Consider the following 16,730-nt stretch of genomic DNA (forward strand, 5'->3'; position numbering starts at 1 on the left):
TTAATATGCAGCACGCCTCAAGAACTGAGTTGTGTAGGAGATACAAAAAGTAGTAAGAAATGGTACAACAACACACTTCATTACGGACCAGATATTTCGTTTCTTTGAGAGTCTCTCCCCTTCATTTTTTTGAGCTGTGGATGCACTAACGTGCAATTAATGTGGCTTGATAAATGCCGCTCTTTTGTGCCACGCGGACTTCCGTTATTGCCTTCTTTGACACACTTAATAAGTTGGCTATGAGGCGTAGCCCGACTGTTGGGATGTGGTAATCAAATTTCCCATACTGTACATCACTAAATCACCCCATCAAATACAGTTTAAGCTCTACAGACTACATGCTTTTCTAAGCTGTAAGTTGTCCGCTGCACACGCATGCTATAATGACATATGTAAAGTCCTTTTGTTATTAATGAAACAACATTCTGCAAAGTTCTCAAGTCAGAAACTAATAGCAAATGCACAAAATCCTCTCCGTCCGCAAATACACATGCGTACATATGCCAGACCACAGACTTAAGTGAACTATGAAACGAGTATACATTTTCTTCCTCTTGTCTTCAAGGGGTCATCCTTTATCTTGGCTAGAAGAGTACTTCAACTAAGATCTTGTTGACAGCACCTGTGAGGCATGCTGGGATAATGTGTGGACTTTCAGTCATCTACATTTACAGCCAATGCAGTAATCAAACTGCTGCTGGTGTCTGGTCTGGATTGTAACATTTTCATCTACAAAAAAGCTGGTAATTTGCTATTTCATCTCTTCCAAACATTGCCTCACGTGCACCCCCGACCATAGATAAGAGCCTTATTCCAAAAGTAAAGTCCGGTGATCAAGATTTAACTGATTGTAGGACTAAATGAAGGAAACTACTGCAGTGTTGATCTGCCAGTTGATGAAAGCAGATTGCAACGGCCAAGACAATCTTAGATCCCACCAGTTGTGAAGTGCGCAGTGTGATTAGATTTTCTGTTTCTGCTGAAATCCATCGTTATGCCTAATATATGTACCTGAAATAATGAGTAACAAGTTCGAAAATGGTGTTGTGAACTTCAGACTGGCCGCACACGGTGAAGACGACATCGTTGGTCAAGAGAACCAAAAACTTTGAAGTGATCGGCGACTGACGATTATTGGTCTGGTTAATGATTTTCATAATGTTCCTCGAATCTCAGTTTACAGGATTATTACTGAAAAGCTTGGATAGCACAGACTGTGTGTGAGGTGGGTTCCAACAATGCTCATTAATCAGCACCAACAACAAAGAATGCTTATTGCATGACAGTTTTTTAGCACTGTAAACAAGATTGAGGTGACTTGGTTTCTAACACTGTTACCGCGGACGAAACGTGATAAGTACACTAACGCTGAATCTAAACATCAGTCACTGCAGTGGCGCCATACATGTTCACCCAAATCAGAAACGGTTTAAGCAATCTCCGTTCTCAAATCAAAAAATGACAGCTACCGTTTTTACTTTGGGGCGAAACGGGTGTCCTTTTGATTGATTTGATGGGCCGAGGGTCAACAATTACAGCTGACTTACACTGTGAAACGCTAACCAAACAGACGTGCGATCCAAAATCAATGCTGCGGGAAACTGTCTTCTGCCATAATCCTCCTCAAAGACAACGCACACCCTCGCACCGCTGCCAAAACCAAGGAGAAGATTCAAGATTTCCGTAGCGAACTTTCTGAGCACCCTCCATACACTCCCGACCTTGCACTAAGTGACTATTTCCTCTTCTTGCACTTGAAAAGTGGCTGGGTTAACAAAGATTTCAAAACGACGACGAATCAAGACTGGCGTTACCAACTGGTTCAGTTCCCAAGCAGCAGACATCTGTGCAGAGAGGTTAAAAAGAAGCTGGTGCAACATTACAGGAAGTGTACAAATGTGAACGGTTATTATTTGGGAAAGTAAAGTAGTATCCCCATTAAGCACCCTACAGACGGTACAAAGATTTATTTCATGTTATGTCAATGTGTCTTCCGACAATACCTAAATCTTGAGCAACAACTTACATAATGTGTTCTGTGTGGTCAAGAGTAAAAGTACATCTCAGTCTACTACAATCCACCATTTGAGGATGTACAATTCCTCTCTCAGCAATACAACAATAAACAGCAGCAGTTTCTTGTATCCAGAACCAAGTTCTGACACTGCCTTACATCTATTACAATCCCAGAAACCTTCATAAAAATCACATTTATCTGTTCACAAATTTAATTAACTGGTATGTTTAAATGAATCACTTATCAGCAAACTCTTATCTTGTTTAGGTATGAGGATACACCCAAAAGTTAGAAAATTATTTCAGAAACACCACACGATGTCAAAATTTAACTTTATTTCGTGTTTCTCCGCTGTTGTAGAGAGCGCAACCAGTTATTTTTTCAATGTTCATCTGGATTATTGCAACTGTCCTAACATTTAATACATTTACATATGAATCCCTGTATGCATGTCTAAAAGAGTAAACAAGCACATAAATGATCAGCATGTTGCCTTATTTTGACTGAGAAAGCGTACTATAATTGTAAAACTGGCTCATTCCACATCCTAACACGAGATTACAAGTATCCACGGATCATGCAAAGAACTGAACTGTTTTTCTGGTTTTTAATTTCCAGAGTGTTAATACTTTATACCTTTATTTCTGGACTTGTTGAGCATTTCACTGATTTCTGGATTTATTGTATCATATGTGAAAAGTTTTTAGATCATTAAGTTTAAAAATGACAAGGATATGTTAATATTTTTCAAAATTTGCCTTTTATACAGGGTCATTTATATCTTTACCACCCCGTATCTTTTTGTCCAGATGCAAAATAAAAATATCAAACCAATGTTTAACTATGAGATGGACATTAATCAGCACCATTTCCTTTCTTGTACATTCGTTCATTGTAAAGATATGAGCAGCAGTACGTGTTTTTAAAATAGCACCCTGTATTCGTTATTCGGTAATCCACTTTCTCTCCACAAGGCCTATTCATAACCATTTCACTACGTTCTATTAACACAAACACGATATTAAAAACCCTCCAGTAACAGCACACGATGCAGGTATACAGGTCAACATAGCTCGTCCACTTACTGGAACTGACAGTAAACAAATGTAAATACAAGGAAAATGCATGCTTGTCATTCAGTAAACTATCTACCCTGTAAGGTCTGTGTGAATACAAGGTACACTAACAGATAATTTAGACACAGAATGGAAAATAAGTTAGCAAAGCAGTAATTACAATAATGAGTTCTTATTTACAATATGGGTACATATAGTACAGTACTGTAGTACTTTTAAGCATGCTGTGTACAGAAAAGGCAGTCCTCAATTAAAAACTGCATCATTACTCCGTTTCTCTTATTGTGGCTGAAGGTAGATAAAATGCTATTCAGGCAGAGGAACTCGGCGGATGTTTTCTCATCCTGTTGTGATGCTCCAGGAAAGGAAAAGTTTCAATCCAAAGCAATATAATCATCTTAAAACTCACACAGATGAAAACAACAAAGTTACTGTTCTTGATACTGTTGCAATGAGTCCATATGTGAGCAAATGACAGCTTCAACAGGAGTTTGGCATTCCATCACATGTTACACCACGAATTGCTTGGGAATGATTTTCAGAATCATGTACGGTTTTGTCAGTGTATATTGCAGCGAATCCTCATCAGCCACAACTACTACAAGTTCCTTTTACTGACAAGTGATCTCTAACAAAGGACAGATAAATACAGAGGAAATGCATTATTGGTCCAGGCTGGAAGATCAGTGCCAATGGAGAGTTACTGTCTGGTGTGCATTTTGTACCACACTTATTGGTTTCACTTCAGCAATTTTAGCTTGGGTGGCAGGGCAATGCCAACTTTGTCACACCAATTTTTCCATCATCTTCTGAAGAAAGTGCATTAAGAACAAGAATACTTACAAGACACCAACACAGTGGACATATAGCACATAATGCCCTGCATGCATGCTGTGTTCTGACCCCAAACGTAAATTACCAAATTATGGATGTCCATCCTATAGTATGGACAAGGGACTTCAGCTGATATGTGACAAAAAGTACCACCACAGCTGTATCTTGAGAATGACTTTATATCTTGTAACACCACGAGCCAATGTGCCGCCGAAACCAGTCATGTGAGAAAATAAAGTCATTCTCAAGATACAGTTGTGAAATTTTTGCATATCCAGCACCAAATGGTTTGGTCATGGGGGAACTGTGGACTGGCCTGCTCTGTCTCCTGACTTAACTCTCCTAGACTTTTCTCTTTGTTGATGCATAGATGATGTTATGCATCATGACATTCTGAGAACTCCAGAGAAAATGCTTCCTTGTAATTCACTTCAGCAAATAACACTGGAAGCAGAAATAACTTATTTCACCAAATGTGTGGACCAGTATAAGACTGCCCTTTGTCACTAATCTTAGCATCTTTGAATATTCTACCCATTTTTATGCCAACAAATTATTACAATGCCACAAAACAGTACTGAAGGTCCCAGTTTCTGTTTCTTATTAACCCTGTGGTGCATGAATTTCCCTGCAGTAGACAACTTTTAATAGTCAATTTTCTGGCGTTTTCAATCAGTCATGATGCTGCAAATGCGTGCAGGACACCACCAGTAGGGAGTGCCCACTGCAGTGAACTGCGTGCATTTGCAGTCTCAGGCCTGACTGAAAATGCTAAAGAAGCAACCTTTAACAGCTGTCCAATGTAGTGAACACTATGCACCACAGGGTTAACTTGAATTTTGTGTTTACATGAAAAGCAGATGTGTTTTCAAAAAGGCTTTGACGAGGGGAAATGGGTACACACCCAGTAGATTAACGTGTTTGTCCACGTGAATGTGAGGATTTTCAGGAGCCCAGTACATGCAGTTGTGGCAGTTTATGGTACCATTCAGTTTGAACTGTGCCTCGTCAGTCCAGGTAACCATCCGTGCATACCATTCATCCTCACAAAGCATACCTTCAAACCACTCCATCCTTCAATCCAAGTCATCCTCGTACACAGTGTACAGCAATCTTGGAAGGCACACTTTCCAATTTGCAGCATTCAGAATTTGTCTTACAATTTATCTCCTTACCCCACTTTTACTTGCACCCTGCTCAACAGATTTTTGAGGTGACTTAGTAAAATATTGCAACACAGCAGTGCTGGTAGCTAGACTTGCTGATGTTTTTGGTCGGCCAGACCTTTCCTTATGCAGACAAGGAACAGTAGTGTCGGCTATCTGAGATATGATTAACTGTTCAATGTGTTGGTGGCTGAGTTCAGTACACATTATACCTTTGCCATTTTACCTCCATGTTTTTGTACTTCCAGTACCACTTCAATACGGCCTTGTGTTGCTCAACTGACAATCTTACTTCATTAATTGTTGCACTGTCATCTGCTGGAAAATGTGCACAAAGATCTATTGAGAAAAACAATGGACTATGCTACCACACAAAATTGCAACAATACATCATTTCGTTCCCAAGAATGTCTACATTTTTCTAGATCACTCTGTATACCAAAAGACTGCAAGCATAGGAAATAATGATTTGATGAAAATCAAGCAAAGGAGGATACACAACTTGTAAACTAAAAACCAAAGCTGAAGTCAATTGAAATATACAAAATCGTGTGCTAACAACTGAAATGTCATTGTCAATATGGTAATGCAAGTAGACAGATGTTTTTTAAGACTAAACACTGAATGATATATTCAGTTACTAAGCACTAAGAAAGAGAAGTCCTTGAACGGCTCTATGATTTTCCAGCATACATGAATAGTGATGTCTAAATTGTCTACTAACAGAATTACCCAGTGACTTGGGAGTTTGGCAGTTCAGGTTCCCAAATGGCAATCTACATTCAGTTTCACCACTGTTTTCCTAAATCTCTTTTGCAAATGGAAAGGACATGGTTGATTTACTTCCCTGTTTCTCCTCTGAACTGAGCCTATGCTCTGTCTTGATTATCTCTTTCTTGACAAGATGTTAAAACCTAATAGTTCTTTCCTTATTACCAACAACTTTCTGAACACATTGACACGATAGATCTTTAGAGATTCATGTTAAGATCTACAGTTGGACTAAGGGACAAAACATTCATTCATATGGTTAAAGTATCACCAAAACTTGAAGTTAACTGCCAGTGAGGCAAACTTTGCATTAGAAATCACAAATTGTCTGAAGACTAGTGGAAGTACAGTGGTATCTTAAAGTTTAAGAGATCCACGCTACATGGGCAAGTACTGTACCAGAAAAAACTTGGGTGCGCGCGCACAATGCCCAAACAAATAGAGCAGCAAAGATCTGAAATGTAAAATTTACAAATTGATGTTACAGAGGTTAATACAACACAGACTATGGGTAGTGATGATAACGTGAATCTGAAACAGCCATAATTTTCCATGGAGTAAGTGCTGCTTCAGAGATTAGAACAGATTTGTTTTGTTTAAATGAATCTTATTCCAATGGGGGTGAGATCACCTGCTTGTCAATAACATCTGTAGCCATAAAAGAAATATTTTATCTAATGTCAGGAATAGTTGCACTTTATATGGCAATCTCTACTATTAAACTAGCACACTACTGTAGCAAACATTGCAGTGTTGATCAACTGTCCTCTTGTATTCCTCCCACAGGGGTCATGAAGATAGCTTGGCGTAATTACAGTATGCACAGAGGCATTTGAGCAGTCATTCTTTGCTCCATACATGAGCAAACTCGAATATATGGCATAATAGGAAGTATGTTCTGTGATGTAATTCACTGTGGTTTACACAGTGGATGTAGATGTGGAGTCAGATTAAACCAAGTACCAAAAAAAGCATGTAGTGTTAGTGCAGACATAGAATAAGATAGCACTAAAATCCAATTTTTTTGCTGTACACTGACCAAGTAAATACGTAATTGTAACAATGAATACGAATGTCAAGTCTTGGATGTCGTACAGATATACACACTATGAAGTAGGTGCTACATTACAAGATTTTGGGGTTGAGCTGAATCTCTGTGACAAATCTACGAAGGCCTGTGTCCATAAAAAACTACAAATTAAATGTGTGACTATTTAATCTGAGGATTATAAAAGGAATTTATAGTGTTACTATAATATGACCAACACATCCAAGTACACTACACATATTTGCAGTTATTCAAAGAGCATTAGATAAAACAGTATTCAACTGGGAAACTGTCTCTGGGACTCCACTCTACTCCACAGACAGCTGATCTTTATGACAAGGATGATGAGCAAGCAAGTTTTATCAGACAAGTTCCTTAGTAGAAAAAAGAAATATCATCGGGTTGGGTTCTATAGAGCTTGAAGTGTAAATATGAACAGGACTTGAAGAGAGTAAGATCAGTTTGTTGACAAAATTATATACAGTGTCAAACACAGATGTGTTTGTGTTCCCCACAAAACTGTAATGGAAAGCATGGATCAAAGGTATCTCTGCAGTAAAGGACCAGACTGCAATAACTCTAAACTGAGAAGCACCAAGTTGAGTTTTTATTTGTGTTTCCCCACAACAGTTACAGCTATGAGGGCAATCAAATGCAAATTCAGATAATTGATAACTTAACTGATCATTATGAGAATAACATAAAAGTTACCATTTTCAGTGGAGTAAGTTTTAGATGTTATACATGCGATTCTTACAGGGAATCCTGTGGAAGTTACTGTAGCCAAAGCTGAAGTACAAATCAGTGAGATGGGAAGTCTAGAGACGTCATAGCAATAAGTGATTAACCCGAATGACGACACTGTGTTTTTTTTTTTTTTTTTTTTTTTTTTTTTTTTTTTTTTTTTTTTTTTTTCCCCAGTGGAGCCACCGAGCAGCAAGGAGTGAAACTGCGTGATGACTGTTTGCAGAGAGACTGTATTGGCAGTTCAACACAAGACTTGGTAGCCCGGGCTTTATCTGCACGTGCCCTGGGTGCTGATCTCATCCCGTGATGACTACAGTCTACTCCATGGTGTTCTGATACCCACCCCAGTATTTGTTGGATTCATTACATTCTGATGCTTATTCTCATGAGCATTCAACTTTGCTCTTTATTCTGAAGCCAGTTTTGACAGTCTCCCATCTCATCTGATGATGCTTCTGTAGTTTGATTTCAATACTGATCAGAGTTCTGACTACTGTCAATGAGTCACTCTAATCACCACCATCATTTGAGTGCTACCTCTGTAATCCGACTGCATGCAAAAGTTAATGCCAGTCAGATATCAGACCACTCATAATGCAATTACCTAAATGGTGAATTACAACAATCAGCAATCAATCATCCTTTTTAGATTTTATTATGCTAATCAGATTTCGGCTAGTAGCTTGCCATTCTTAGTGCACTATTTTTTATTCTCAATGCATGTAAGTCCCTGTTGTTCGGGCATCAGTCACAGTTCTTTGAATCACAGGGACTTACATGCATTGAGAATAAAAAATAGCACATTGTGAATGGATATCTACTAGCCGAAATCTGGGTCTGCATAATGAAATATGAAAAGGACGAGCGATTGCTGCACTCTGTAATTTATAAGTCACATACAGTCGCTGGGTGCATCCACTTTCCGAATGGAAGCTAACCTGATAAATGGTGAATGCCGGTATGTAGCCTTTGCCAGCAGACCATGATGCAAATCATCTTTGGCTGTTCAAGGGCAACAAGCCAGTCATCTGCCAGCAGCTGTCAATCACCCACCATCCACTGTCTGCTTGCAGAGATGAAGGATTAGTTAAGAGCCCAAGACACACCACTACAAGTCGACAAACAACTCTGTATTGTCGATGGTCAATTCAAGACCTTGGTGAGGTGTAGCTGACAAGCGAGATCCTTAGAGAGCCCGTTTATGTCATGTTCTTAGTCCACGCAAGCTGAGATACTATATTTAATGATGTTTCTTCTTTTTGTTGTTGTAATATTACTGTGTGTTTTCACCTCTCACTCATTCTGGTGTTTTTGCATGCATTCAGTGAAAAGAGAAGTTCTGGTTTGACCAATGACTATCGAGCCTGGAGCCCAGCAAACAACGAATCAATTTTTCCCTATATCTCTGCTGAAAATGCACTTTCATTGCAGTGTAGTGACCAAAATGGGCTTGATATTACTCCAGTTACCAAATTTTTTGGCACTCTGTGTGGGACTCAGCGTCACACGAGTTACCATATTATGTAGGGTTTATTAAGGAAGTTAGCATTTTTCTAGACAGGCTTTAAATGAATGTCCCATGCAAGGCAGACTCCCGACTATTTTGAAACATGCAGAAGTGTTAATATTAAAGAAGGGACCAGACAAGGACCCTTCTCATCTACTCGATTCTTGACTGGTGTAATAATCACAGTATTAGAAAAACTTCTGATGCAGACATGTCATTGTATATTACACAGGATGAATTACTGGCACATGGGATTTTGCACAGAGAGATCAATGGAAGATGCATTTTACTAGGTGGATGGACTGGATCACTAGTCAACATATAAACACACACAATGATGTTTGAAAAGCACAGAATGGTGAATCTGGTATCCCCCCCCCCCCTCATGCACGAATTACAGAAATGCTACAGACTGCCCCCAGGAGTCAGTATGTGGGCCCATATGTCATTACATGAATGCTGAATCACTGCTAATATCTTTACATGACGATGATATAGGGATAAAATTATGCTGATGACCTACTCCTATTCGTGATTTTTCCCAAATTGTGTTGTTACGCTTTATTGCAGTAATCATTCCCAATTTATGTCTATTTATCTACACCTATTTCCACTTCTCCACCATACAACAGATTGATTTTCAACATTACTGTATTAGTTACCACCAGTAGATCCTTTTGCTACATTATTAAATGTAAAAGCCTACAACCAATTCAGATTTACTGTGCAGTAAACTTTGACAACTGACATAGTATCAGAATCCACTATTGTAGGTGCTAAATAATATTGGAAGCTGGATCCAGTTGCTGTTTGGCAGTCCAGTCATTCATGCCCTCTACTGACCAATACTGTATGCCCAGAGGATAACACTGAATCACCAATGATCTCCTGCAAATGTAATCCACTTAAATTCATATCCATGCCTAATGTCATCATTCTGAGTTATCTTAGATATTGGCTCTGTTAGATTATTTAAGTAAACTCAACTAACTGTTCTTTCTGGCAACTTCACTTATATCCCACTTGACTTATGGAGTCTAGTCTATCTTATATGAGCCACTCAAATGTACAATTCGGCATTCATTCAGGAACACAACATTCACCTTTTAGTATAGGCCTTTTCCCTGTTATGAACAAACATAATGGGATAGAGACACTATATTTGAGGAAGTGCACCATCTAGGTGGTGGGCTGAAAATTTATATCAGGGAACATTTTGAACGTTTTACAGCGTGAGAAGCTTCCCATTGTGTATCTTCCACATGTTTAATAAAGTACTCTCAATTCCTTGCTTACTAAATGCTTATCAACTCATTTGTCCTAGAAGTCTCTCACAATGGCGTGCAAAAATAAAATTTTCTCATTATGCTGCAGCCCGCTGTGGCACGTGGGCGAGCTTTGTACACCAAGCAAAATCAGAAGGACGTTTTATGTTTCTAGGACTGCAAAAGTGGTAATTTGTCATATGACAATAGCCATTTGTGCCATGAGGTATCACTCCCACAGTGAACAGGAGCTGCTACAGATGCCCAGTTTGTCTTCACACAAACGAGTGATTTCAGCCTTCTTTTGGAAGGTTCTAGATGCTGCTACTTCACCTTCATAAGCAGAACACCATGCACAACCTGGCAGCCTATTTCAATCCTGAATACAATGGTGGAAACAGCTGCTGAAAGTTAGATAATGTTATTCTAAATGATGCAGCCTTAGAACATTCTGTTCAACCGATTCTTTTCATCCTCTTTTTTATTCTTTGTCCAAGACTAAATAGCTTCTTATCATTGGATAAAACCCTAGTATTATCAATATGAATCAGTCTGAATGGTGTCTAATGTCACAATATTTCTGAGAATATAATTACCTCGGGTTCTTTTTATAGCCGTGGTAGGTTTCATTACCATAATCTGTGGGCCTTGGCATTTGTAATAGCCCACAACTGAAGCAAGTAATCCTTTATGCTAAAGTTTTTTTAATGCTTGGTAGAAGTTAAAGTTGATAAAACACTAATTAATTTTTCCAGTGTACTTGCTCTATTTTTCATGCTAAGAAATCAATATATCCAGCTTCTAGAACCTTTATAAAAATCTATACATTTTTAATTGTCTTGATAGCAATAATACATCACTTCACAACTGATTACTAGTTTTGGGCTCTAGACAACTATCTTCCGATCTGTAAAAAAAAAAATAAAAAATTGAAAATTGCCCTTAGGTTAACTTGAATTGTGTAATCTTTAAGAAAATACATTATTTCAGAGTAATAAATGTTAAGTATCGAAAACGTACCACTCATGCTAAAGGTTATTTGTCTGCATACACAACAGGCTACAATGCCAACGTTGAAAAGTATCTCGACACTATGTAAATGAATGGAAAATACTTATCAGGTAATGTCCACAAATAATTTTTAAGACATACATTATGTAAACAGTTGTCAGAGTAAAAAACAAAAATGATAAAAAATTTGAAACTTGCCATGCTAACTAAAAAGACAAGCTTTCAATACACTATGGGTATGAAGTTACGATGTGCAATTCTGAACCATGCTCATTAAGCATGTACAATCTTGACCTATCTCCATTATGAAGTGTAACATGTCAATGATTAAAAGTTGGCCAAGGCATGTTTGTCACTGTTTGAAATAACCTGATGGTTTCAAATGGTGACAAAACATGCTCTGACCATCTTTTATATTTTTATCACCAACATCTTATACTTCATAATGAGGGTATGTCAAAGTCATACTCAGGTACACTGCTTAAGAAGTTTGGTTCACAATTGCACTCTGTTACCTTGTTAATGAAACTAACAGTTTATTGAAAGCTCGGGTTATTAGTGGGTATGGCAGGTTTTTATATTTTTTATTATTTTTATTTTGTGATCTACCAGCTATTTAAATAATCTATGTCTTAAAAATGATTATTTGTTTACACTAACTGATAGTTTTTTCCATTTATATACTTTTAGACATTACTGTTGTAGTCTACAGTGTAAATAGGCAAAGAGCGTCTATCATGAGTGTACGTTTTCATTAATTAACATTTATTACTTGGAAATAATGTAAGTTCTTATGGACTGTAAACTTCATGTTATCCAAAAGACAATTTTCTATTATTATTATTATTATTATTATTATTATTATCATCATCATTATCACAAATCTGCAAATGGCTGTTTAGCAATGAAGACTAGTATTCAATTTTAAAATAATGTGTAATTGGGATTGAAACAATTAAAAAATTTATAGTTTTTTATAAGAAGTTTTAAAAATACTTATCATCTAACTTCTGCTTATCTGTATATCATGACAGGGATACACTGTAAATGTCTTTTTAGCATGAGGTAATGGTATTGGGGGGGGGGGGGGGGGGAAAGGAGGTCAAGTTTAGACATTTTTATCACTATGTCAACCTTTCCCAAAGCACTTCTCTCTTTGTTTCGAATTCTCACCCCTCCTTTCCCAGTGAAATGGTGCTTATAATCCTGAAGTATTTCCCCAAGAAAAGATGCTTATTTTATAGTGTCTCAAATAGTTACTCTGAATCTTGCAAAACATGTGATACTCAAAGCTGTATAAAATTAGTAGCTGCAGTGAAATAACACAGTCAAATTGGCTTGACAAGTCTTCCAAATGTCTCACTGCTCACAATTACAACACTATTTTATGCTTGCACTGAAAAGTTTTACATCACACTGGGATTGGTAACATTTGATATCTGTGTTCCAAACTGATAGGTAACAAAATATAAAGGCCTCTCATCCAGTGCACACATCAGAAACATTTTCCTCAGGCTTATTCTTACTCCAAGTTGATGTCTACATGAAACCTACTCAAAACACAGCTTTTCATGGGCAGCATGATAGGTCCCAGAGATCCTGAAATGTAGAGTAACAAGAGGAAATACCATACTCCACTGCATAATGTTATCATTATCAAGAAGAAAAATTTAACACATTCAAAGTAGGGTGTGAGTATGACCGCTACTTCTCTGGACTTCACACAGAAACACTTGTTAACTGCATTATGCACTCCAGTACATAGCTGATGCTGAAAACAAGCAACACACTTCAGAGTAGAATTTCAAACACAGAGAATCATGCCATAGGATAAGAGTGTCTTTCATGAAGTGAGAATTGTGTGCCATTATTTAGTCCCCTATAGTCCAAATTATTCAATAAAATAGTTCAAACGTAACAAATGTGCAGCAAAGGTACAACAATTTTGCAATGGGAAATGTCAATATTCATGATACAAATGGTAGGGGATGGAAATTAATTGCATTACTCTACCTACTGCACCATGTAGATCAGGTGATGTAAAAAAAATTAATTTGCAGTTATGGAGCTGTCTGGCAAAATTCCAGGAATTTCAGTGTGAAGGCATCAGTTCACTAGTACTAACTTCAGCTGTTAACTTCTGCAAGCACTTTACATTACACCAAAAATTTGTGCAAGTTAATTTTAGGAACTTGGTGCAAGTACCTGCAGAATTGTTTGTAAATGTGTTGCATTGTGGGATAGACAAGTGGAAGTTTAGAGCATCATGCTACAAAACCAGAGCAGCTGCCACCATAGTTTTTATTATGATGGAAAAATCATGATCAAAAACAAAAAAATAAGGAAAGAAACATTTGGGTGACAAAATGGATACACAGGTGTACACATTTGATTTATTAACAAACACTACCAGATGAACTCAAAATCAGAGGACTTCACTCAGATTAAAAACTTTCTGGGAATGTTCTATGCATGTGTCAAATCATGTCTATCTTACAACAAAATATTCGAAAAAAGGATATAAAAATGCTGCAAGAGAATGCCTCTTAATTACTCTGATTTTTACAAATAGTATTTATTACATCAATAAAATCTTGTCAGTTTGCAAACCCTGTCACTTCGAATCAAACACTCAAGCTTTTTGATACATGTGTGTCATCACCATCAGGAGTAAAAAATCACTGACTGCCAGGGTTGGTATTATGTTCTACATATATAGATGTAGTGGCAACATCTGGAATATGGCAGCATCTGGAACCTTTCAGAGAGGGCTCAAGTGACATGGGCATAGAGCACGTGTCACATGTGCTACGAGTAGGCAGCTCTTAGAGCTCTGTCCCACCACAGGACTGAGTAATGTCACATGGCACAAGGGGTCAGCACTGTGTTTGAAACTGCTGTTCCCTCTGCCTACAAGTGCCAAGCCTACATCCTTGCTTTTGCTTGATGACCAAAGCCTACCCCCATGCCCTACTAAGTGTGTACCCCTAGTCTCTGTTAAAACTGTTGCTTTTTATTCTAATTTCGGCCACTTCTTTGATAACAGAATCCTCGTATGACGATGTTTGCCCGTTTTCTAGGCAATGTTCAGCCATGGCTCATTCAAGTTCCTTTTCTTTTATACATCATGAATGCTCTGCACAACACTCAGCAACAGTGCTAATAATTTGACCTATGTAAATGCTATAGCCACCAAATACAATTTGAAAAGAAGATATTTTTGGCTGAAGCATTATCATACAGATATTTGTTATCAAAGAGGCAGCCAAAATTAGAATAAACAGCAACAGTTTTAACAGAGACCACGGGCACACACTTAATAGGGCATGGTGGTGGGTTTTGGAAATTGAGCAAAAGCAAAGATGTAGAACTGACACTTACAGGGATGTTGGAGCAGCAGTTTCAAATTTGGTACTGGACCCTCATGCCATGTGACATCACTCAGTGCCAGGGCAGGATGAAACTGCTAGGAGCTGCCCAACTTGCCTTTCATGCATGCATCACTATGCCCCCCCCCTCTGGAAGGTTCCAGATGCTGCCTTTACATGGATTAAACCGAGAAGATTTTATTGAAGGATGCCACTGTGAAAGATTTCAAGAACAGAGTATTTATTACTTCTATTGGAAACTGAATGCATTTGAAAAGGGGATACAAAAACTGGTGCAACCTATATCAGCAAAAGAACACCCTTCAATTACTCTGATTTTTGCAAATCGTCTTTACTGCAATCATAATGCATTTGTGTTTTTGCTAAGATTTAAAAAATCAGCTAAAAGTTAAACACTTCTCTACTATCATTTTATTTCCTTTCTGGTACAAAAAAAAAATCATTGGTAAACTCATTTCTCACTTCCTTGGCTGACTGATGAACTACATACGTTTAGGGGTTCCAGTGGTACATTGGTTTCAGCTCATCTGTCTTTGCGCCATTCTCCTTTTTAACACCGACATTTTCATATTGGCACTGAACACTCAAAACTTCAGCAAGTTTTTCTCAAACTTGCAGCAACTGGCAAGTTCAACAAGTACTTGCAGCAAGTTGAAAGAAACTTGTTTCCACTAACTTGTGAAAGCTATGGTTTCATGTTGACAAAACTTGTGGAATTATACTTGCTGTGGGTGCTTCCAGGTCAAGGAACTTGCAAAAGTAGCTTCTGCAAGTGACTTGCAGACGTTTACTTAATAGTGGACACACATCTTAATATCTACATGACAATCCAAGAAACTGACACCAATCTGGGTTCAAGGGTTAAAAATTACGTACCAGGTGGTAGCATGCCTTGGAACCAAGTTCCTACAATCTCACCTACAAACGTCATGTTTCAATTGTTTAACATTACTCAAGTGCCACAACACAGGAGTCACATCACTTGCAAATGTTTACAGAGGTGCATATCTGTTAGTACACAATTAACAAGACAAAATGGTAGGCACTACTTGTGGTCTGTTGGACTGTCATGGACTAAAAGGCAACAACCTGCAGTCAGCCCAGAGCACTACCTGTCTGATTAAGCCTTAACTAAGAAGCTGAAAGTAGTCGCAGCAATGTGGGTGATATATGCCAAGTACAAGCAATTTTAATTATACTATAGTGGAAGTAGTTTGTCAGTGCCATGGTCAAAATAGTGAATGATGTGAGTAATTGCTTTGTCTTTATGATAAGGTAGTGTAATGCCATGTTTGGGTTTTTATAGATGGTAGTGGAAATGAAAGGTAAATGGAGGATGAAAGAATCTCAAACAGCAAATTACAATTCAGTCAGCTGATAATATTAAAAACTTTGTTAGATAAGCTAACATTACAGGACGGAACTACAACTATCGTCCCTGGTTCAACAAAGGGATGTGGTTACAAATACCAGTACTAGTAATGGAATGAAAAGTCACAATGAAACAACAAAACTGAAGTAGAGGGGGCACATGTGTGGTCTGTAAGTTTTTGAATATTTGCGTAATATGCTGTCTCAAAACATAATTGCCTAACCATAATTAAATCACAAATAATGTATGGCATCACAAGACTCGTGGGAATAAAATCATATTCTCCTCTGCGACGAAAGATGTACTGTTGACTAGTTTATTCTTGATAATTGTTGTTAAATAGTTAGTTGATGATTTCACAAATCACGTTAATAAGTGATTCAGAGTAGAACTTTTATGAATACTAACACGGTTAAAACATGGCAAGTGTTCCACAAATCTTTAGACAAAAGTAAATACACTATAATAATAAAGTGAACTGGAAATGACAACTGTGTTGGAGCAAGCACTCCTGTCGCCACTGTAAA

General features: G+C 37.8%; 1 protein-coding gene across 1 annotated transcript in view; it reads right to left on the minus strand.

The window, feature by feature from the left end:
* The window catches only part of LOC126248840 (uncharacterized), a 413,487-nt gene that overhangs the window by 381,611 nt on the left and 15,146 nt on the right, over positions 1-16,730 (minus strand). The window lies entirely within an intron of this gene.

Source organism: Schistocerca nitens, chromosome 3, assembly GCF_023898315.1.
Source record: "Schistocerca nitens isolate TAMUIC-IGC-003100 chromosome 3, iqSchNite1.1, whole genome shotgun sequence".
NCBI classification, from domain to species: domain Eukaryota; kingdom Metazoa; phylum Arthropoda; class Insecta; order Orthoptera; family Acrididae; genus Schistocerca; species Schistocerca nitens.